At 35.0% G+C, this 23,859-nt stretch overlaps 1 protein-coding gene across 4 annotated transcripts in view; it reads right to left on the reverse strand.

The window, feature by feature from the left end:
- RASAL2 (RAS protein activator like 2) overlaps positions 1 to 23,859 on the reverse strand; it is a 297,751-nt gene that overhangs the window by 147,378 nt on the left and 126,514 nt on the right. The gene's annotated exons all lie outside the window — the stretch shown is intronic.

The following is a 23,859-nucleotide window of genomic DNA, read 5'->3' on the forward strand; positions in this document are numbered from 1 at the left end:
AGAATTGTTAGCACAAACTTGACAGAGTAATCACCACTGTATATGCACCAAAATAACGGAAGGTCTCTTTAGAGCAAAACCAGTATCATTCAAAATAAAGAGATGGGGGTGACTCAGAGACAAGAACAAAAGATAGACAGTCTTCAGGAAGAAGATGATGTTGAATGTACGTTTGGAAAGTACTATTGATCCAGAACTGAAAGAGTGAAGTTATTGGTAGCCTACATCTTCAAAATGGCTTTATTTCTAATTGGTCATAAGATTAGAAATGGCTAGCATTATATTACCACTAGAGGCCAGTAAGATCTTAAAAACACAGAAGGCAACTTCCTCAAGGAAAGATCTAAATATATTACCATCATGTCTCTTAAAGGCGGAGGTACACAATATCAAATTTCAATGTTTCACCTCTTCTAAACGTCTCGTTTCCTACGTTACTTTAATATTTTTCAAACTAAGGTATAATTGATATGTAACATATTAGTTTCAAGTATACACCATAATGATTCAGTATTTATATACACTGCAAAATAATGACTACAATAAGTCTAGTTACCATCCATCACCATAAAATATTACAAATGTTTTTTTTTTTGTCTGATAAGAACTTTTTAAGATTTACTCTTTTGGCAACTTTCAAATATGCATGACAACATTATTGACTATAGTCATCACGTTGTACTTGACATTCCCACAATTTACTTATAACTTGGGGGTTTGTACCTCTTGATCCCGTTCACCCATCTCACCCAGACCCTCAACCCCTCTTGGCAATCACTGTTCTATTCCTGCATCTATGAGTTTTATTTGTTCATTTGTTTCAGTTTTTAGATTCCACATTTAAGTGAGATCATACGGTATTTGTCTTTCTCTGTCTGACTTACTTCATTTAGCATAATACCCTCAATGTCCATCCATGCCCTCATAAATGACAAGATTTCATTTTTTTAATGGCTGAGTAGTATTCTATACATCCACTGATGGACACTTAAGTGTTTCCACATCTTGGCTACTGTAAATAATGATGCAATAAACACAGGGGTTCATATATATTTTCCAATTAGAGGTTTCATGTTCTTTGGATAAATATCCAGAAATGAAATTGCTGGATTGTATGATAATTCTATTTTTAATTTTTTGAGGAAACTCCATACTGTTTTCCATAGTGGCTGCATCAATTTACACCCCTACCAACAGTGCACAAGTGTTCCTTTTTCTCCACCGCCTCACCAACACTGGTTATTTCTTGTCTTTTTGATGATAGCCATTATAACAGGTGTGAGTGATATCCCAGTGTGGTTTTGATTTGCATTTCCCTGATGATTAGGGAAGTTGAACACCTTTACATATGGATCTGCTGTCCATCTGTATGTTTTCTTTGGAAAAATGTCTATTCAGACCCTTTGCCCATTTTTCAATCATAGTGCTTGCTTTTTGTGCTGAGTTGTTTGAGTTCTTCACATATTTTAGATGTTAACTCCTTATCAGATGTATGACTTACTCCCATTCAGCAGGCCGCCATTTCATTTTGTTGATGGTTCCCTTGCTGTGCAGAAGGTTTTTAGTTTGATATAGTCCTGCTTGTTTATTTTTGCTTTTGTTGCCTTTGCTTTTGGAGTCACATCTCAAAAAAAATCACTTAAAATTTTTTACATGAACTATACACTCATTTGGGCTGTTGTAAAATTTGGAACATATCCCCCTTAACTAATCATCAGGGAAATGCAAATCAAAAGCAGAATGAGCTATCACCTTACATCTATCAGAATGGCTATTATCAAAAACTTTACAAGTAACAGATGCTGGCAAGGATGTGGAGAAAAGAGAACCTTTGTACACTGTTGGTGAGAATATAAATTGGTGCAGCCACTATGGAAAATAGTATGGAGGTTTCTCAAAAAAACTAAAAATAGAACTACCATATGACCCAGCAATTCCACTCGTGGGTATATATTTGAAAAAAACTGAAAACACTAATTCAAAATGACACATGCACCCTAATGTTCAGAGCAGCAATATTTACAAAACTTGGAACATATCTTGACCACTAGTACACATCGTACACATTAGGTCCATTGAATGAGGCTTTTATGACAGTTCAATATATATTAAAAGTTCTTTAGCTATGAAGGACTAATTCATCTCAGGAATATACTGCAAGGAACATTTAAAATACATTATTTATTACTATTTAATTATTATGCTAGAGAAACACCTCAATCTGAAGAAACCCACAAGGGCAAGAGAGTTGTAAATTATAAATAAGCACACATTATCTACTAGGTGACAGTCTTCATTACTTTCTACAGACTTTTAGTCTTTTTATTACAGGATGGTAAGTATTCCTGGTATTGCCTGACTTCAAGGAAATTCACATAATCTAGCTGTTTTATACTGCAGTTACTCAAATATGCATAACTACAGCCGGAGACCTGTAGAAAGTAAACAAGTCAGTAATTAGGGCACTACGTGTACAGCTCTATTCTTACATCCCCTACGTGTCCGATGTTACCTTCAGTGCTCCTTCCGGCTTAACTTCCTCTCCTCTCTAAAAGTCTATCTAAATCTATCTATCCTGTTGCTCTGCATTTGGGAGGAGCTTATCAATTGCCCTCCAAAATAACTCAAAATCCAAGAACCAATAATGTTACTAGGGCTTGGCGAGACATGTTACTAATTCTTAGATGTTCACTGTTGTTCCTTTTCCCCCTTATTTTTCTGCTTCTGTCTCCTCTGAACTACACACACCAGGACACGCTGCATCAACAGCTTCCCCATTCCACACCAATGCTCTCTTCCCCACCCTCCACTCTCCCTTCTACTGCAAGCATTTAAATTAAAGTTTTCTTTACACTTCAAAATTTCCTAAAATTATCGCAAAAAGCTTTAAGGAAATTGACTCTTTTAATACTTTGACACGGATAAGAGATTCTTGCCAAAACTTAAAAGCCATGTCAGGGCTGATTTTCTTCACACGATTTGGACAAACAAAAGGATTAGATTTTTAACCACAATGTAGGCCTATCTTTAGAGTCAAATACCAAGCCTACTTCGACAGAGAGGGATGCACCTACTTTGTGTGAAAATGTGAGGTTTTGTGGCCTAGACAAGTTTTCATTCAAATGACTAACCTTCTTATGTAAGTTGACCATGGGTGACCTAAACTGCCCCCTGTAATTTAATCTGAATAGCAATGTTATGATCCATACTGAGCAAGGAGACATTGATAGACTTAGAATATAGGAAACTGTATTACAGCGTAACCCAGGTTTCCTGACAAAATATAAATCTGCATCAGCACTGAATTTAAGAAAACCTAACTTATCTTCCCTGTGTCACCCTGAGTACTTCTCTTACAGTCTTCCTTCATGTTCTCCCTTTCTCCAATCAGAGCTTTGTCCCTGGTTTCTTCACGACATTGTGAAACAAGACAGTGTTTCATAAAGCATGGTGGGACCTCGAATTACTCCTCCCCAGTGCTAAAAGCAGAATGAAATAGTGAGCAATGCTTCCATATTTTAATTTTTTTTGTCTGAAGTATGAGGTTGATTAGCCATGTTGTTAATTTTATAGTTTCACATTTTTTCTATAATCTAATATCTACTTTATGATCATTTTATAAGAATCTATACAGAGGAAGAAAATACAAAAGAAGTGAGGATAAGTGATTTCTTTCTCTTTTTTTTTTGGTTCTTTTTAGCATTTCTGGATCAAGGTTTAAAGGGCATTTTAAGTAACAATATAGAACTAGATTTTTTTTTGAAGCCTATAAATTTTATTTATTCATACTATCATATCCTCATTTCCATGGCTAAATAAAGGTTTAACAGTATACTCGTAAAGCCTGTATACTGAGACTATATTAATGGGAAACTCAGGTATTGCTTTATTTCACTTTATTAATTCTACCTACCCCTCCCTCCCGCCCACCCTCTGTCTCTCTTGTTCCAGTGGCATACTTCTAATTTCTGACTTCCAATTGTATTTAGTATCTAAAATTCACCAAAGAAAAGGATAATTACCAGTAAGAATCTTAATAGCAAAACTAGAAAGAAATTTTAGATTTGTACTGTTCCATTCCTTTAAAGATACTAAGGACACTGAACACTGGCCTTATTACAAAAAAGTGAATAATTTTAGAAACATTAAAAAGAATCAGAGGCCACTCAGTGAATCCCAATGGAAAGCACTTCTTTGGATATTATCATGTATACCAGCAATTCTCCAAATTTTTTGATCTGATGATCCCTTTAGACTTTTAAAATTGACTTCAAAGAGCTTTTGTTTATGTGGGTTATATTTATCAATATTTACCATGTTAGAAATTAAAACAGAAATGTTTAAAGTATTTATTTATTAAGAATTACAGATCTATTGCATGTTAATATAAATAACACATTTTTGATGAAATGTAACCATTTTGCAAAACAAAACAAAAAAATAAGTGAGACGAGTGACACTGCCTGAAGCTTCACAAATCTCTGTAACATCTGGCTGAACAGAAGGCAGCTGGTTTCTTACACCTGCTTCAACGTTCTACCTCTTGCTTTATGCTGTCTCGGTTGAAGTAGAAGTAGAAAATCTAGACTCACACAGGTACACAGCTGGAAAAGGGGAGGATATTTTAATAGCATTTTCAGATAACTGTGGGTCATCTTTTCTAATACTATACCAAAAACTGACAAGCAGTTGCTTCTTAAAAGTGAGTAAAATGTGGAATCCGACACTACTCCAATACTTTTCATCCTCTGTTATGTTAAAAACCACTGATCTACCCTGCCCTTTGATTGGATCTTTTTACCCATATGCATGAGTTTGGGACACTATGCACTGATCATTTAGAAAAAAAATGGTTCACTTAGTTTTGCAGATCTTCCAATGACACTTTTCATTATATAATATCAAGAAATCACATTCATTAATCTGCAGAAAAGTCTTGATCTCACACTAATCTAATACTGGGAAGCTGTCAAGCTCCAGGTGGCAGATTCAAGTTTTCCAAAATACTGATCTTCATTTTCCGTCTTAAATTTTATCAGTGTCAGTAAATACTGTTGCTTTTTTCACCTTAAGAGACAGGTTTATGTCTTTCTTTTTCTAGAAAATGTTTGACAAATAACTAAGACTGAATAACTATAATTTGCTTTTCAGTTGTTCTTTCAAGTAAAAATGATGCTTCATGAAAAACAAATGGTAAGTTTGGCTTGAAGCTCAATTTGCACAAACGCTTTCCACAGTGATAATCACCATACTTCGGTATGCAGGTTACCTGTACCCCCATGTCGTCGCACTGAATGCTAAAAAAGACAAACACTCGGGTTGAGATTTAATAAAGTTAAAGATTTTCACTGAGTTCTCAAGGATGTCCTTATGTCAGACTGGCTCTTCTCCCTTACACACGCGGCCGAGAAGACCGTGGTCACTGCCGGTGCTTTGGTGTCACAACCTTGCTCCTGCTGCTGCACCAGTAGATCTACTCACAACTGCTTTTGTATCAGCAGTGCAAATGTCAAAACAGCTTAAAAAAAAAAAAAGGCAAATTTTATTATAAAAACAGTTACCTAGCAGATCAGGAGATTTTTGGGTTCTGAGGTTCCACAGACCACACTTTAAAGACCACTGCTTAGACAATAGGAAGGCAGTGAGGATTCTAAGAAAATCCGGCAATAGCTTACAAAACGAAGTGGGGAAAAGACCAGAGGTCTTGTACAATGGATGGGAGACTAATGCAATGGCTTGGGCATGGGATGATTAGGGTCATGGAGTGGTGGCAGTGGAAACCGAAAGAAAGGGACTATATGAGCTGGACTTTGAAATTGAAATCCACAGCACTGGTAACTCCACAATTGTTTTGGGGGGAAGAATTGCACAAAAGAGATGAGAGAATAAAAAGAGCTATTAATATAAATATAGATTAATAAATTCTCACAAAACAGGTTACATAACTTTAATTCTGCTCTCGTTTTAGCAAATCCAAAACAAAAGTTTTTCCAAAAAAAAAAAAAAAAAGGAAACTCAAAAGAGAAGCCTTTAAATCTGAATTAAGTTTGGAGGGCTGAATGCAAGCCACTACTACCAAATCATTTCAAAACAGCATTCAAAATATCAGTTTATTTAGTCTACCTGCAAATCTAATAGTCAAATTCCAGGCCTCTTCAAATGCTAATATAAATTTAGTAACTATTTGGCAAGGAAACAACAACAGCTAAAAAACTTCTCTTCTGTGTGTAACCCTTCCTCGTAACCCTTCCTCGTAACCAGAGAAGGGAGTAAAATGGCCTGTCACACCAGTTGACAAAGAAGACGCACTAAAATGATACAACAGAGCTGGAAATTCCATTAGGCTTATCTATAAATATCCGCAAAGTAACTTTTCTCTTAGAGGGTAAACATCTTGTCTCTTCCAGACTTAGAGAGCATCTCAAAAGACTTACAGTAGGAGAGCAAATAAAAGAATCTGACTGGAAGCAGAAATAGGGATAAAGGAAAGAGGACAAGAACAAGTCTACGGCCCAAATACGGAGACTGTAAAATAAAAAGTTGCTGTGGGAAATTTTATTTTTGTATCACACAGCTCCTTAGAAGTTCATCGGAGTTGCTTCTGAATTACATTGTTGACTAGGCACGTTTTTTAAAATAACAACATTATAAATTAAATGCAATTGGTAAAATTCTAAAACTATTTTACTGTTATCCAAAATAAGCTTTACAGAGGATTCTACACAGAGAATCTTTCAGCTAACACAACCCTAATGTTTCATTTAGTCTCAATAGCCTTTCGTCAATTCTTAGCACCAACCTAAAAAAACAAAAACAAACACAGTTTTGGGAAATCTATAACAGGGAAGATTTTAATACATTAAAAGTGAAATACATTTCTAAAAAGTAGTTGTAAGCTGCAGGGGTCTGAACTGCTGTAGAAAGACCATGTGTGTGTTTTTTCACGTGTGTGTTTATTCCCATGCCAGAGCTAACCTGGCCTAGAACAAACACATTTTTCCCAATATTCAAATTTCAATCATCAGACTTGTTTTGGTTCTGAATTTGGTCAGAACTCAGAGTACAAGCATTATTTTTAAGTCTCAGAATTGGAGTGACCATTTACTTATTGAAGTAAAAACACATCTAAACAACTTTAAAACAGAGCTATTTGCTACAACTAGCAAAGAACATGTCAATTTCCCTAAATAGACAAAGGGATATTTTTCTCTTCACCAAAATGTTCTAGACAGTTTTCACAGAAGTTCAAGTTTAAAAATCACTTATATTAATAGGCCAACCAACATGCTGTATTTTTAAAAGGAAGTTCTTTATTTTTCTGATAAATTATAAAATCCTTGCCTTGCCATAAAGCTTTTAAAATGTGCTGTATGCTTGGCTATCTTCTATAAGCAATTTCTGCTACAACAGAAGAAATGTTAGAGATGCCACATGGAGATGATTTTTAATAATGCCGCTAACTGCAGCACGCTGCTCAGCAAGCAGCAGCCCACTAGATATTAGCGCTATAGGACAAAATTATTCTATAAATGAGTTAATACTGTCTGCTGAAGACCTAGTACAGCTGCCAGCCATTACTGCCATCAGTATACTCTGTCTTCCTCTGCCACTCTTAAAGTACAGAAAGGAAAGACAAAACAATCAGGACACTAAAATGAAGTTTAGTTTTGTTTATTTTTATCCCCCATTACCTTTCCACCCTCCATATTCTGTCAAAATGTCAGAATATACCTTGTTTCCAGAAGAAACAAAAATTTTCTTTGATTGATAACCTTCCAAACACTAAAATTATTGCCTGTGAACTCTGCTTTGTCCTGACATACTGTGGACCTGTGGGCTGGTAAATTACATTACAGTGCATACCATCAATGGCCCCAGTAAATTTAAATATGGTCACACTCACCTTCATGAATAATGAGGGTACTTATGATTCAATGTGTTTAGGATATAAAATCACTAGGTCAGAAATGTTTGCCTTTATGGAATTGTCAGTCTTATTATAAATTCACTAGGAGACCATAACTATTAGTTGAAATGAATTTATATTGTGTCTTTCACCCTTAGCTAACCATTTTCGTTTTCTTCTCAACTCTGGAGGTTTAATTTCCATGCGACTTTATCACTTGTGACTATCACAAGTGTAAATCCCCTATGTTCAGTATCACCCTCTTTAAGAGAGGGTAGGTAGGAGGTAATATGTGACACTTCTTTCTGATGAATAATTTCCTTTAGCCTAAGGTTTGCAAACAGGCCCCTGCCTTCCTCCCCCTCAGTCGCAGAAGCACCAGGACCTAAGCATGGGCCTTCTAGCTCTGCTCTATCACACTTACCTGATAACAATGTAAGAAGTTCCCAGAAGGCATGACTTATTTAACGTTAATTTATCAAGGGTTCTCTGATAAAGGTAACACTTTTCTTTGCAGAAGAACTAATTTTAGTTTGATACTATTAGGTAAGAATTTTAAGAAGATTGTCCAGGATGGGAAGCAATTCCTATCATGGGTCCACCGTGCTTCTCCCTTCCCCATCACTAGTACGCAGTTTGCACTGCCCCTGTCATGCATGCCAGGAAACAGCAGGCTGAGCAGATCATTCAGCTTTCTTTCACCTCTTAGATATGCATTAGAAGACATAAGTCCCATAACTGCCACACTGGGCCAAGCACTGCTTAAGCAACTATATGCCTTGGGGAATGGAATGGAAAGTTATGAATGATGCCACGTTGACAAATGGCATCCAATCATATGAACATCTGTATTTCATACTTTTACCTAAACAGAAAAATATATAATACTCAAAATAAAATAATTCATTTGTATACTCATCCTTAGAAGGAAAAAAATGATCTATATGCAATTTTTTCTTAGTTAAGTACTATGCAAATTTAAGAAAAGTGTGAGAAAATATTAATCAGGCCCTTTAAAACATAACCATGGTGCTGTATACATGATCAAAACTCAAGATCCTTTTTGTACCTCATGTTCCTGTTACTGGCAGAAAAATGAACTATACTAAGAATTAATCTCAAACACCATTCAATACTTTATTCTTTCTGTCATATTTAGGACTTCTTCTTATATTAATGTACCCCCACGCCTGCCTCTTTTTGAATTGAATCTCATCACTTTCCTTTAGGGGCAGCTGCTGTGGGGAAAGAATTAGAGCTTTTAAAGGAATGTGATTCTTAGTGGAGAAAGGAAAAAAAAGAGTAAACAGTTAACCACTACTGAGAAATCAGTTTCTGGGGTTTTCACAATTGGTTATACAGTCAATCCTGTGTCATTATCTCACTATCTAGGGAGCAGAAGGCAGACTGCATTAAAAATAAAACATCAAGAATTTGGCAGCATTAAAAAAATTTAACTGCTCTAGCTCTCTCCACAGTATCAAATGGAACAGAATGCAGAGCTAAATACGCATCTATTTTGAATGATGACCTGTTTGAATTATAAATCACTGAACTCACAATGAAAACTATCATGGAGGTAATGCACACAGGCTTCTCTAAAGAGTCCTATCAGTCACTCAGTAGTAAGTCGACACCCAGTTCCATCAGCGAGGTCCTGATACGAGTCAGCTGACTTACATGAGAAGTGAAAAAGCTTTCTTTTTATTAAAAACCACTGACCTCAAATGTGTACTAGGGAACAACCAACTACAATATGAGACTATAAAGCAGTAAAATGAAGCATTTAGCATTTTCTCAATACAGTCAACACAAATAGAACAGATATCTTTCTTATCCAAGTTTAATCCATTTCCTAAAATGTGTTGGGTGGCAAATTTTCACGTAACAGAGACTATATTCTGATTTCAAGTGGAAAAAGAATAATTCAGTTCAAGAATATCTAAAACTCCCAATTAATTTCCCTAAATAATAAATATTCTTAAACTCCTATATACACAATCCACCAAAAAATTCTAAATGAAAAATAAACATACAACATCACTTAATATTTAATAAACTTGTTAGTGAATATGTGTGTGCATATATGCAATTATCAGACACATGATCACAGAACACAGTCCCATTGGGAAAACAACTAATTCAAGGACAATAGTCTACTCCACTCCATATTCTCTCACTCAGATTAATGTACAACTTCATGTTTTTGGCCAGAACACACATGCAGTTTCTTTTAATGATAATTCAATGCAGATAGTCAACTTTAGGTTAAAAATTTCCAAGTCATCACAGCAAATGTTTAGATGGTGACAGTTCAGATACCAAGGGATACATTCACAATTCCTCAATTCATAGATTAATAAAATAAGGCTGAGGGGTAGGGATAGCTCAGTGGTAGAGTGCCTGCTTAGCATGTATGAGGTCCTGGGTTCAATCCCCAGTACCTCCATTAAATAAATAAATAAACCTAATTACCTTCCCCGCAAAAAAAATTTTTTTAATAAAAATAAAATGAGGCTGAAAGATTAAAAAAAATCACTTGTTCAAAGTGACACATCTAGCACAGTTATCTTACAATTTAGTCTGATATACAATCTAGGATCTTTTTTCTAGCATATCATAAAGCTTCTCCTTGTTTTTCTGTTTCATTTGGTTTTGTTTTTAATTCAGTAATGATTTATGCACTGTGTATTAAGCACTATTCTCAAGCCTGAGGATCTAACTGAACAAGACAGTTCACTGAACTCACACAATTTAAATTTAGTTGAAGGGTCAGATACTGCACCATTAGCACACGATTAAACAATTACGACAAACACTATACAGAAGCAGTACAGGGTGCTGTGAGAGCATGTAACAAGAGCTATGGACTTAGTCTGGGACATCATTGCAGCTGGGAGCATGGTTAGTGGTGTATAAGTGTGGAGGGAAGTGTAAGTATCAGCATTTCGGGCAAATGAAATCGCAGCCCAAAAGCCCTTGAGGAATAAACTGGTTCTGCTCCTCCAACAACAATCTGAAAAGGAGGCCTCTATGACTGACGTACAGGAAGCAAGGAGGTAAATGCAGAGTTACGGGGCTGGGGAAACAGCCCAGGCCAAGATCATGCAGAGACCTATAAACCAAGTTAAAGATGCTGAACTTGATCCTAGAAAGAAAAGGAAGCCCCTGAAAGGTTTTAATAGAACCACTCATTTGCATTTGTGTAAAGAGGTGAATGGGGGTTTCATTTACTGAGATTAAGAATTCTGGAAGAAGACCCGGTTTAAGGATGAAGCTAATTAATTTAGTTTCAGCCACATCCAGCCCCCCCCCCCAATCAGTCAAAAGTTAGATCTGTCTGTCTAGGTCCAAGACTTCTAACCCTGGCCTACAGAAGAAACTGGAATTGCTTCACGTGGTCCACAAATGCCTTATTCAAACTTCATTTTAAGAAATATAAGGCAACTACTAGGATAAAACGACAGACTGAACATATATAATTTCACCCCTTCTCACCTTACACCAGAGAATCCCGAAAAAGTTCATGGATAAGCCACCACTAGGTATCTCTCAAAGGAGTAGGGGTGGGAAAGAATGGTCTGAAATAAGTACTGGGTAAACTGATTAAAAAATCAGCCAGAGTCCCAAGACTCTCTCTCTCTCTAATTTATTTTATTGGTAACTATTCCTTCCCAACTCAGGCAGAAGAACAGAGGTTTACTTGCTTGGAAGAGTAAAATAAACGGTGGACTAAAGGATGACTGTAAAAGCTGAGAAGAGCATCCTGAAAACATATAAGGAATGCTAAGAAGTACTTCTCCCAAAGTCTTCTTTACTCCCTCATCTGACTCTCATAACTGGCAGATAGACTTCTGCTTCCCAGACAGGCAATTAGAAGAGCTCTTTTTGGGTATCAGATCAGCTCAAGAGGATACTAACCAAAGATGTCCTTCCCACAAACAGGCCACCCAGATCACCTTACAATAAAGCCCTCAGTGGACAAGGCTCAACCTCACACTCAGATTTTCTAGGCAATTTTCTTGTCTCCCATTCTTAATCTAGAGTAGAAAAATAAGAACTACCGGAGATCAGAGAAAGCCTCTAGCATTAGATTAAATAGAGGTCAAAACAAACAGAAATAGACAACTTGAAGGGGGAGCCAATGATACAGGAGAAAAAAAACCAAATAACCATCACTATTCTCAAAGAGATATGAGAAGAAATGGCATCTGTGAAACAAAAACAGGATGCTTTTCATAAAAAGCAACATTCATAGAACTAAAAAGAGCTTTTATAAATTAAAAACATGATGGCAAAACTCAATAGTACAAGTAAAAGACAAAGTTCAGAAAATAACCCAGAAAGTAGAAAAAGACAGAAATGGAAAAGAAAAAAAAATACTGAATACTGATTAAAAAAAAATATATATATATATATATATAAAATAATGGTGAAGAAATTGGGATGATTGTGTATACCAGCTAAATCTTCATCTACCATAACAGAATATCAATAAAAAGCTCTAAAATTGATGAAAACAAAACAAACAATAAAATAGGGATGATCAAGCAACTATTCCCTTAGAGGTTTTTTGTGAGGTCCAAATGAGATAATACACACCAAGTGATTAACAAAGAACTTCACCATCCCAAGCACACAATAGAAGTTTATTTGTTAGTATCATCATTAACCACTTGGGCATTAAAAAGGTGGAGGAAATCGCCATATCGTCCCATTGTCAACAAATCTGACTCCTATGAAATACAAATTTAGCTGTGCACTCAGAGGACTAGATTCAAATCTGCGATTTACTGTTTCCATGAGTTGGGGCAAATGATTTAACCTGAGACTCCACTTTCTCAATTATAAGAGAATAAAATCACAGTTGTGTATGTGTGTGTGTGTTTAGAGGAAATTTTAAAAATAGATTAAAAGTGGAAGATAGTTCCAAACAAAAAGTGTTCAAAATTATTTGTCTATCTATATTTTCATGTGTCACATGTCTATGTGTGAATGCATGAGTTATTTTAAACTGTGAAGGCAAGTAGTAGAAAAATACTCATAAGGAGGCGAAAGTGGATGCCTGGATAGACCAGAAACTAGCTGAAGCAGCGGGTAGGGAAGCTAAATGCTCTTTTTCGTTTCAATCCTTGTAGTACACACTTGTAACTATGGACATCTACTACTTTGACTTTAAAAGTATATAGCTAGGTCCCACAAGATTAGAAAATGGTTAAAGGGAGGCTCCAGACTTAAACTGATCAATAGCAAATGAAGTTTAAAGAACTTCAGTACATCCATAACTCAGCTTCTCTACCATGGTATGGAGTGTGGGTGACATAGAATGCTTAACTTTTTCTATTATTAGAGAACCACCTGCTACTAAGGGAACCACCTATTTTTAACTAGTTCAAGTCTACTTGAAGACCCTAGGAATCAGAAAGCAACGCTGGCTACAAGGCTTCTTTTTTTTTTTTTAATATAAATATCTAGGTAGCATTTGGAACACTGGGCTGAAACTTACACTTCTCATATGACTCTAAGGTTTTAACTTTCCCCAGAAGATAGGTAATACAGCACCTCAATATACAGAAAGGTGACACTAACTCATGGTGCGCTGGCACATACCTCTGCTAGGATTCTTATACAGCTGCTTGACATAACTCAACCCTGATTTTCGGCACATATGAACTGTTTACAAAGATCTTTGAGAAGAAACTACCAAAGCACAGAAATTTGGCCGTGAGGCTCAGAGTCATGGCAGGACCCATGTCACCAAATTAGGTTATTTGATTAATGAGTTAACACACTAGAAAAAGCTGAGCACAATTTCTCGATTTCTGGCACATAGGGAAGTATTCAATAAATATTAGCTCCCATTATTACCACTGTTACGGAGAGGCACACTGGTCAAGTGGTTAAGGGCATAGACTCAGAAAGACTAAAGGAATCCCCACTGCTTACCAGCTGTGAGACTCTAGTCAAGATACTTAACCTCTCAGACTCTCAGTATCCTTGCCTTTAAAATGGGAACAATACGGTTTCCACCGCATAGTGATGTGATAAGGATTAAATAAGAAATGCCCAGCATTTAGACAGTGCCTAACATTCTGCAAGCCTTCAATAAATGTTAGCTCTTACTGTTCTTTTTACTTCACACACATCTGAAATAATGGATTCGTTTCTTATTCCAATCTAAACTACTGATGCTAAAAATACAGAAATAAGATGAAAAAAACCTGATTTAAAACTGCGAATTATCTTCAAGATTATATGGTGTATATAAACAAATTTTTCCATGGAAATATTCTGGGGAACAAAAACAAAAACAAAAAAACTACACAGGTTTGCTCTAACAGAAGAAACTTCCATCTGTTACCATTGGACAGGTTCTGGTAGACCACTGTGCCATGAAACTACACATCATTCCTAATGCAAACTTTACAAAGGAAGAGCCAATAAACCTATAGCGATTTGGCCACAGAAATAATTAGAAGCAGAAGTGAATATAAGGGAAAAAACATATTATTTTTTTAGACTGATTTGGTCAACTTAACGTACATCATTTAAGTCAGCCTACCAATTATTTCCCAGATTTAAAAAGAGAGACTGAAGAAAAAAGAATACAATCTTTCGAATGGCACTGTTTTAGTCTAGCCAGTTAGTTCAAATACTCTCAGTTCTATAAGCCTCTTACCACTGCAAAGCTGATGGCTAAACTTGAGAAGAGCAATCAATCCTCATCTGTTTCTCTACACGTTTCAATTAGTACAGAAACGTGTATTTACTATTCAAAAGCAATCACAAGAATGTAAAACAATCAGAAAGCCAGTGGATGATTTTTTTTTTCTTTTTTAGAAAAGCTGAAGCCAAACTCAAACGACTAAGGAATGGATAGTAAGGCTGTCACTGGTTCTTAAAATTAAAGCCTGAGAAAAAAACTAACTAACTAGCTGGCTAACTAACTAACGCTCTCTCTCTCCCTTTAGGTGCTTTTTCAAAACTATCTGAACTCTGTAGGTCCACAAACAAGAGATCCATTGTGGAGATCTGTAAATTGTATGACATCATTGAAACACAAGCACCAATTGGTATCACAGTTTGTGTTTCCAAGGATACCAGGAACTTTAAATACCCTGCAGTTATACAAAGCCCAGGAGCACGACCTTCATAACAATACCAGGAGCCTGCCCACTTTCTTTTCAGTCACTGTTTCCAGCAGAGAAAGGACACTGATTTTGCCTCAATAATTCCTCCAAATAATATTCTCAAGAACATTCCTCAATCATCCAATTATTCATTTTTATATTCTCAACATAATGACAGGAAAAAAGAGGATTAAGAATTTATATAGCCCTATTAATTGAGAGATTCTCAAAAGGCCAGCCTAGAATATCTTTCATGAAACTACATTACAGGTTTTTAAAATGCGACACACATAAATACTTCTGATTAATCCCTACGGTCCTCTGTGTTTCGGAGTACACTTTTAGTAACTCATAAAAATAATTTCTTCCTTGCGTGCCTTTCCTGCAAAAGTTATTTTTTCTTGCTTAACATTAGCCTTGAACTCAAATATCAATTTAGTATGTAAATTTGTTTATCCTAGCTAAACTACTGCAACAGAGAAACATAGGCTAAGTGCAAGGTGATTATAATTAACTATATTATTGTTAAAACTCAAACAAGTTTTTAACACTTTATAAAGGACTCTTTTCAGGACTATATTGTTATTAAAGGTCTTTAGCTAAGCTTTTCTCTAATCTATCTATCCCAAGTTAGTTATATAGTCTTTACAATCAACTTTATTTGTGAAATGTTTTCCCATTAATTCCGTGAGCCACTGAGATTTTTGAACAGTTCCACAGTTATTTTTCTGTTTAGGAGATAAATATTTTAAGCAAGTCTTTCTCAAAATGCAGGCTGGAAACTAACAAGAGAAACAGGGAGAATGTGCAGACTTCAGTTGGAGAGTTCCCAAGAGCTGTTCAATGACTGATGGCAGCAGCAGGGAGCTTGGAGCTACGCGACCACGACTGAAGAGCCACACCTTGCGACTTCTTTCTATTATTCTACCTCGCGTTTGGACCTTACAATGCCAACATTGAAGGGCAAAGAAAGAGACTTTCTATTTAACCATTTTTATATGTTTTTAAAAAAGTAACATCACTGATTTATAAACTCCTTTGGGTGAAAATTATAGTAGATGCCTATTTATATTAATTCAAGTTATTAAGTATTGAGTTTATTTTAGGGAGCTTATACACAGCTTAGTACTTTTGAAGATATTTAGTACATTGTTTTAATCCTTAGAAACGTCAGAATCTTAGTGAAGAAAAATATTATTTACACAAGTGATTTATTTAACCATTCTTAAAAACTTTTTTCAAAAAAGGTAATGTGAAAGATGATGTGTGTAAAGGGTCATTTAAAAGACCCTCAAAATACAGGAGACAGATATAAAATCTAGAGACTTTTTTTTAACTTTAGAAAGCCATTGTGGGCTTTATACAAGTTCCTTAGAGCCTCCAAAAGTAACAAATATTGCCATGTCATCAGTGTCCACATGACAATGCGGAAGGATGGGGAAGAAAACTATTAAATTTAGTGGAGCACTGGTACAATTCTGAAGCAAAAGAAAGTTTAAAATACATTTCTCAAGGGCAATAATTACAACAAAGAACCAGATCATGTGCCTCCCAACTGCAAAGCTGAATTTTGCAAAGGTGTACATCTGTATCAAGACAACTTTTAGCGGGGAGGGTATAGCTCAGTGGTACAGCGTGTGTCTCGCATGCATGAGGTCCTGGGTTCAATCCCCAACACCTCCCTCAAGAAGTATTAATAAATAAATAAACCTAATTACCTCCCCCAACCAAAACAAAACCTAAAAAAAAAAAAAAGATAACTTTTACATGCAGGTTCATTTCTTTATCCAACAGACCATGATCATAAGGTGATTAAATATATTTTGCTTATAATAATCACAACTTTGTCAAAACAGGCATCTACGAAAAGTAATTCTTTAAGTGGAAACACCTCATTGTAAAAGTGCCTAATTTCACTGATTAAAAACCAGTTTCACTGTTAATAACAGTGCTTTCAAAGTGTCAAATCTAGTCAAGAGTTTGAGCTAAGGAGCTATGAAGCTACTCAATAACTCCTGTAATTTCATATTTTCCATTATACTGAAGTAGGAAACAAGGAGGTATGGGGAAAAAAACGGCTGGGAGCCTGATATACCAGGGCAAAGGAGGAAGCAATATCAACTGAAGCACAAGACAAAGAAAGAAATGGCAGGATACTACTTCTAGAGGTTAGGCAGGCTGAATCCTTCTCTAGCACTGCAGACCAAGGACAAAACTGTATGTTTTCATAACTATGCCAAGAACAATCACATGAAGATAATCTGGATCAAGAGGGTGAAGCATATGAACTACTCAATTCTAGTCGTTTACTATTTCTTAAACTCTTGGTCCTACAATAAATGAGATAAAGAGGATGGCACACATATTAATGTATTAATGACACAGGACCGAGTGCAATGGTACATGTGATGGACAACTGAAATAGTGTGCCAAATTTAATCACCTATAATCTATTGATAATATATTGTTTGCATAGTCTCATGTCCTTTATCAGTCTTTGAAAATGATTTTTAATGTAGTATTGTACCATACATATGTACTAAAATTTGTTGAATGAATTCCCTGATGAAAATATAGGTTAATTCCAATCTTTCAGTTTTATAAATAATTCTGCAACAAGTATCACATCCAAAGTTTGTATATATCTGATTGTTTCTTAGAATAAATCATAAGAAATGTAATCACTGAATCAAAGGTTTACAGTTTTTAGGACTCTTAAACACATTTTGCCAAAAAATCCTTCAGAAAAGTGTATATAGAAATTTATATTCTCTGATGCAGAAGATGAAAACATCCATTTTGGCATGTTACTTAAATCTATCAATTCTAAAGGTTAAAAAAAGCTATGACCTTAACCATTTACTGAGTATTGCTATAAGCAAACCATTGTGCTAGACATTAAGGAGAAAAGTAAAGTCCACTATGATATACACGTAATCAGGTATTAGCAAGACAATGTGGTGCACATAAAGAAGAACAAGAATTAAGTGTTGCAGGTAGACATAAGAAGGAATGATTACTAAACAGTTCCAGGCATGCAGAGATGGAACAAAAGATACTATACCCTTATCAGTGGGTAAGAACAGAGAGGACAACTTGACTGCAACTTCCTGTTAAATGAGGGTATGTATGACTATTAGGAAACAGGTCTAAAGTATACTGGATGCACTTTTTATGTTATCATTGGTTAGCAAATTGCAAGAGTTAGCTAAAGCAAAGAATTTTTTTAAAGTTGTACTTGCATACCTTTGAAAGTATATTTTAAAATCACCCATATAAATAATGCAAACCCACTGACCAATCTTTTGATGTGGAGCCAAGCCTTCTTTTAGTATGTGAGTCTACTGATTCATAGTTTCGCCTGGTATTTTTGCACAAACCACAGCCTTTATATACCAACTATGATTTCCAGTTATTTTTTTCTTTTCTTTATTTAATGAAAACTTAAAGACACTGATGAAATAATTGGAATACAGAGTCCATCCAGACTTTTTCACCAGTTTCTTATAGTTGATTCATCAGATTAAGAGTAATTATTTGCAAACAACTTCCCTTTATGGAGCCTTTCCAAAATATTAAATTTAACTTAATGGAAACAACTATTTATATTTCACCAGTTTACAAAACATTAAAATTTAATGTAATTATAATAACAAAAATAAACTGGCAGGTTTAGGGACAAACATCACTGATTCTTGGTAAGCTTCCAACTTCACTGAAATGTACGTAAGTGAGTGTGCACGTTGGAGAGCAGCTCTCCAGCCCCAGGTGTCCAGTGCATTCTGAGCAAGAGTCACAATGTTCACAGAAGGAATGAGGAGCTTTGCGGAATTAATCATATCAGTTAATCCACCACATCTTTTATAAAATACTCCAGATATTTTAGTGGAGCTACTTATTTAGGCTATAAAAAGACTTCGACTTAAGGATATAAAATAATGCAAAATAATCTTATTTGTAGGTTAATTTGTTTTTTCTTTTTTGGAAGACTCTTTTAGAGGTTTTGTGCAGATCATTAATCAATTTTAAAGTCTGACAGCAAAAGTCATAGTGTTAAACAAAATGAAAATTAATATTTAAAATACTGAAATAATAATTCTAATCAACTTAACTGAGAATAAGATTAAAGCACAAAGATCCTAAAAATCTTAAAAATCTATTATTACATTTCTCCCTTCCCCAAAACTAAAACAGAAACCTCCCTATTTAATACAGTTTCTAAAGAACAATTGTCTCTTATATGTCTTTCTTTAGGTTACTATTATACCATCTTCCATATTCACGTTTAAATTTCTACCAAGCAAAAAATGTTTTTTGTGTCACTGACAAAAGTTGATTTAAACAGAGCAGAAGTCTTAATGAGAACTCTAAAAATGTTAACAAAAGTTAAAAGACTATAGAGGAAGATAAAACTAGAAACATATGTACAAGATAAAACACACCAATCTTTCTGGGGTTTCCGAGTGTGCTAAAACAAGTTTTACAAATTTATTTTTAAAATAACAAAGTTGACATCTAGTGTGAAGGCAAAACAAAGTTCACATTTCAGGCAATTTGTAAGATCACTAAGTCTAAAATAGAAGACTGTCTTCAGCAACTCAAATCACTAAAGCTGTTTGTGGCTGTACTCTGAAGTCTAAAAAGCAATATAATTGTTATAAAACAAACTATCTGTGATATCAAAACACATGTAGTTTACCTGCCTGCGAAGACAGACATTTCTTTTTATAACAGCTTCACTGAAATATAATTCATATGGAATAAAGTCCACCCACTTAAAGTATGCAACTCAATGGTTTGTAGTATATTCACAGATCTGTGCCACTCCCATGTCCACTGATTTTAGAACATTGTCATCACCCCAAAGAGAAGTTTCATCATGCTGTAACTATTTATACTCAATCTCACCCCTTCCCTTCCAGTTCTAAGAAACCACTAACCTACTTTCTGCCTCTCTAATTCTGCATATTTCATATGACTGGAATCATACAACATGTGCAATTTCATGTTGCATAACATTTTAAAGATTCATCTATGTTGTAGCATATACTAGTACACCATTGTATGGATATACAAATTAGATTATCCATTCATCGGTTAATACACATTTGAGTTATTTCCACCCTTTGGGTCTTAATGAATAATGCTGCTATAAACATTCATGTACATGTTTTTACATGAACATTTGTTTTCATTTATCGGGTAGTTATCTAGAAGTACAACTGTTCAGTCATATAGTTATTCTCTGTTTAATTGTTTGAAGAACTGCCAGGCCATTTTTCAAAGCAGCTGACCGTTTTACATTCCTACCAACAGTGTATGAGGGTTCCAATTTCTCTACATCCTCACCAATATTAGTTATTATCTGAGCTTTTAATTCTTTTAGATGGCAACACATAAGCTCGACTCTCTTAGCAAACTCCAATGATACAATACGGTATTATCAGGCATAGTCACCAGGTTATACTTAGTTCCTTAGGCCATATTCATATTACAAGTTTGTACACTTTTACCAAACTCTCCCTATTTCACCCAACCCCAAACTCTGGCAGCCATAATACTATTGTTTCTATGAGCTCAACATTTTTTTAAATTAGATTGCACATATAAGTAATACCATTCAGTATTGTCTTTCTCTGTCTTGTTTATTTCACTTAGCATTATGCCAAGTTCATTTTTACTGTTGCAAATAACAGTATGTCCTTTTATTTTAAGGCTGAAAAAAGAATCCATTATACATGTATATACAGGAGAGAGAGGGAATTTATCTATTCATCCACAGATACGGTTGTTTCCATACCTTTGCTATTGTGAATAATGCTGCAGTGAACACGACAGTACTGAGAAAACGATTTTGTTTCATCTGGTTATGCACCCAGAAGTGGGATTGTTGGATCATATGGCAGTTCTAACTTTAATTTCTTGAGAAACCACCATACTCTTTTCCATAGTGGCTGTACTCGTTTACATTTCCCATGAACAGTGTAAAAGGGTTCCCTTTTATCTACCTCATCAGCAGCACTGGTTATCCTATGTCTTTTTCATATGAACCACTGTAGCAGATGTGAGCCAGTATCTATCTTGGGGTTTCATTGCATTTCCCTGATTATTAGTGATGCTGAGCTTTTCTTCATATACTTGTTGGCCATTTGTAGTGTCTTCTTCAGGAAAATACCTATTAAAATTATTTGCTCAGTTTTTAATTGGGTTATTTAATTTTTTGCTAGTTATATGAGTTCTATGCACATTTTGAAAATTAATCCCTTACTGGATATGTGGTTTGCCGCTATCTTCTCCCATTCCATAGGCTGCCTTTTCATTTTGTTGATGATTTCTTATGCTGGGTAGAAGCTTTTTATTTTGTTTTAGTCCTACTTGTTTAATTTTGGATTTGTCGCCTTTGCTTTTGGTGCCAAATCCAAAAGAAATCATTGCCAAGACCAATGTCAAGAAGTTTACCCTCTGCATTTTCTACTACGAGTTTTATATTTTCAGGCCTTATAGTCAAGTCTTACCAATTTTGTGTTGATTTTTATATATGGTATAACAAAGGTCAGTTTCATTCTTTTACATGTAGATACTCAGTTTTCCCAACACCATTTATTAAAGAGGTTATTGTTTCCCCATCATATGCTCCTGGCTCCTCTGCTGAAAATTAAATGACCACATACACACAGGTTTATTTCTGGGTTCTTTGTTCTGTTCTATTGATTTATGTCTCTGTTTTTCTTCCAACATCATATTGTTTTGATTACTATAGCTTTCTGGCATAGTTTGAAACGAGAAAGTGTGATGTCTCCAGCTTTGCTGTTCTTTCTCAAGATTGCTTTGGCTATTGGAGGTCTTTTGTGAATACATATGAATTTTAGGATTTTTTTCCGTCTGTGAAAAATGCCATTGGAATTTTGATAGGGATTGTGTTGACTCTGTAGGTCACTTTGGGTGGTACAAACATTTTAACAATATTAATTCTTCCAATCCATGAACACAAAATATCTTTCAATTTATTTTTGTCTTCAATTTCTATCATCAATGTCATATTTTTCAGTGTACAGTTCTTTCAACACCTTGGTCAAATTTATTCCTAAGTATTTTGTCCTTATTGATGCTATTATAAATGAGACTGTTTTCTTAATATCTCTTTCCAATGGTTCACTGCTGGTGTATAGAAATGCAACTTATTTTCTGTATACAGACATACCTCAGATATATATCTTGAGTTTGGTTCTAGACTGCCACAATAAAGTGAACGTCAAAGTAAAATGAGTCACACAAATTTTTTGGCTTCCCAAAACCCCCATATAAAAGTTATGTTTACACTATACTGTAGTCTATTAAGTTTACAATACCATTATGTCTTAAAAAACGTATACACCATAATTTTTAAATAATGCTATTGGGGAAATGGCACAATAGACTTGCTTGACACAGGCTGCCACGAACCTTCAATTTGTTTAAAAAAAAAACTATCTACAAAGTAAAATAAAGCTAAACATAATAAAATGAAGGTGTGCATGTATTTATTTGTATCCTGGAACTTTAATGATTTGTTTACTAGTTCTAACAGTTTTCTGAAGTAGTCTTCAGAATTTTCTATATCTAAGACCATATCATCTGCAAAAAAGACAATTTTTACTTCTTCCTTTCCACTGTGGAGGTCTTTTGTTTCTTTTTCTTGCCTAATTGCTCTCAGTAGGATTTCCAGTGCTATGCTGAATAACAGTGATAAAAGTGAGCAACCTTGTCTTGGTCTAAATCTCAGAAGAAAAGCATTCAGCTTTCCATCATTGTGTGTGCTAGCTATGGGTTTGTCATGTGTGCCCTTTATTATGTGGAGGTACATTTCTCCCATACCTATGTTGTTGAGAGTTTTTATCATGAAAGAAGACTGATTCAAAGTATTGATTCTGTCAAATGCTTTCTCTGCATCTACTGAGATGATCATGTTTTTTATCCTATATTTTGTTAATGTTTATTTGTTTGTACACATTTATTGATTTGTACATCTTAAACCACCCTTGCATGCCAGGAATAAATCCCACCTGATCACAGCAATGTGCTGTTGAATTTTGCTCACTAATATTTGGTTGAAGATTTTCACGTTTATGTTCATCAGGGATACTGGCCTGTAATTTTCTCTTCTTGTGGTGTCCCTGTCTGGTTTTTATATCTGGATAATGCTAGCCTTGTTAAATCACTTTGGAAATGTTGCCTCCTCTTTATTTCTCGGAAGAGTATGAGAAGAATTGGTATTACTTCTTCTTTAAGGGTTGGGTAGAATTCACCAGTGAAGTCATCTGGTCATGGACTTCTCTTTGGAGGTTTTTGATTACTGATTCAATCTCCTTACTAGTAACTGATCTGTTCAGATATTCTGTTTTTTCTGATTCAGTTTTGGTAGGTTGTCTGTTTCAATGAATTTATCTATTTCTTCTAGGTTATTCGATTTGTTGGCATATAACTTTTCATGGTACCATCTTCTGATCCTTTGTATTTCTATAGTATCATTTGTAATGTCTCCTGTTTCACTCCTGATTTTATGTATGAGTATTCTCTTTTTTCCCTTAGTCTAGCTAACAATGGTTTGTCAATTTTGTTTAACTTTTCAAAGAAGCAGCTCTTAATTCTATTGAACTTTTCTATTGTTTTCTAGTATTTAAATGATCTATTTCCACTCTGATAAGTTATTTTCATCCTTTTTCTAGCTCCCTGAGGTATTACTAAATTAGGTTATTTATTTAAGACCTTTCTTTTTTCTTAATATATGCATTTATCACTATAAACTTCCCTCTTAGAATTGCTTTTCTGCAACCCATTAAGTTT

The sequence above is a fragment of the Vicugna pacos genome, chromosome 21 (genome assembly GCF_048564905.1).
Source record: "Vicugna pacos chromosome 21, VicPac4, whole genome shotgun sequence".
Taxonomy (NCBI): Eukaryota; Metazoa; Chordata; class Mammalia; order Artiodactyla; family Camelidae; genus Vicugna; species Vicugna pacos.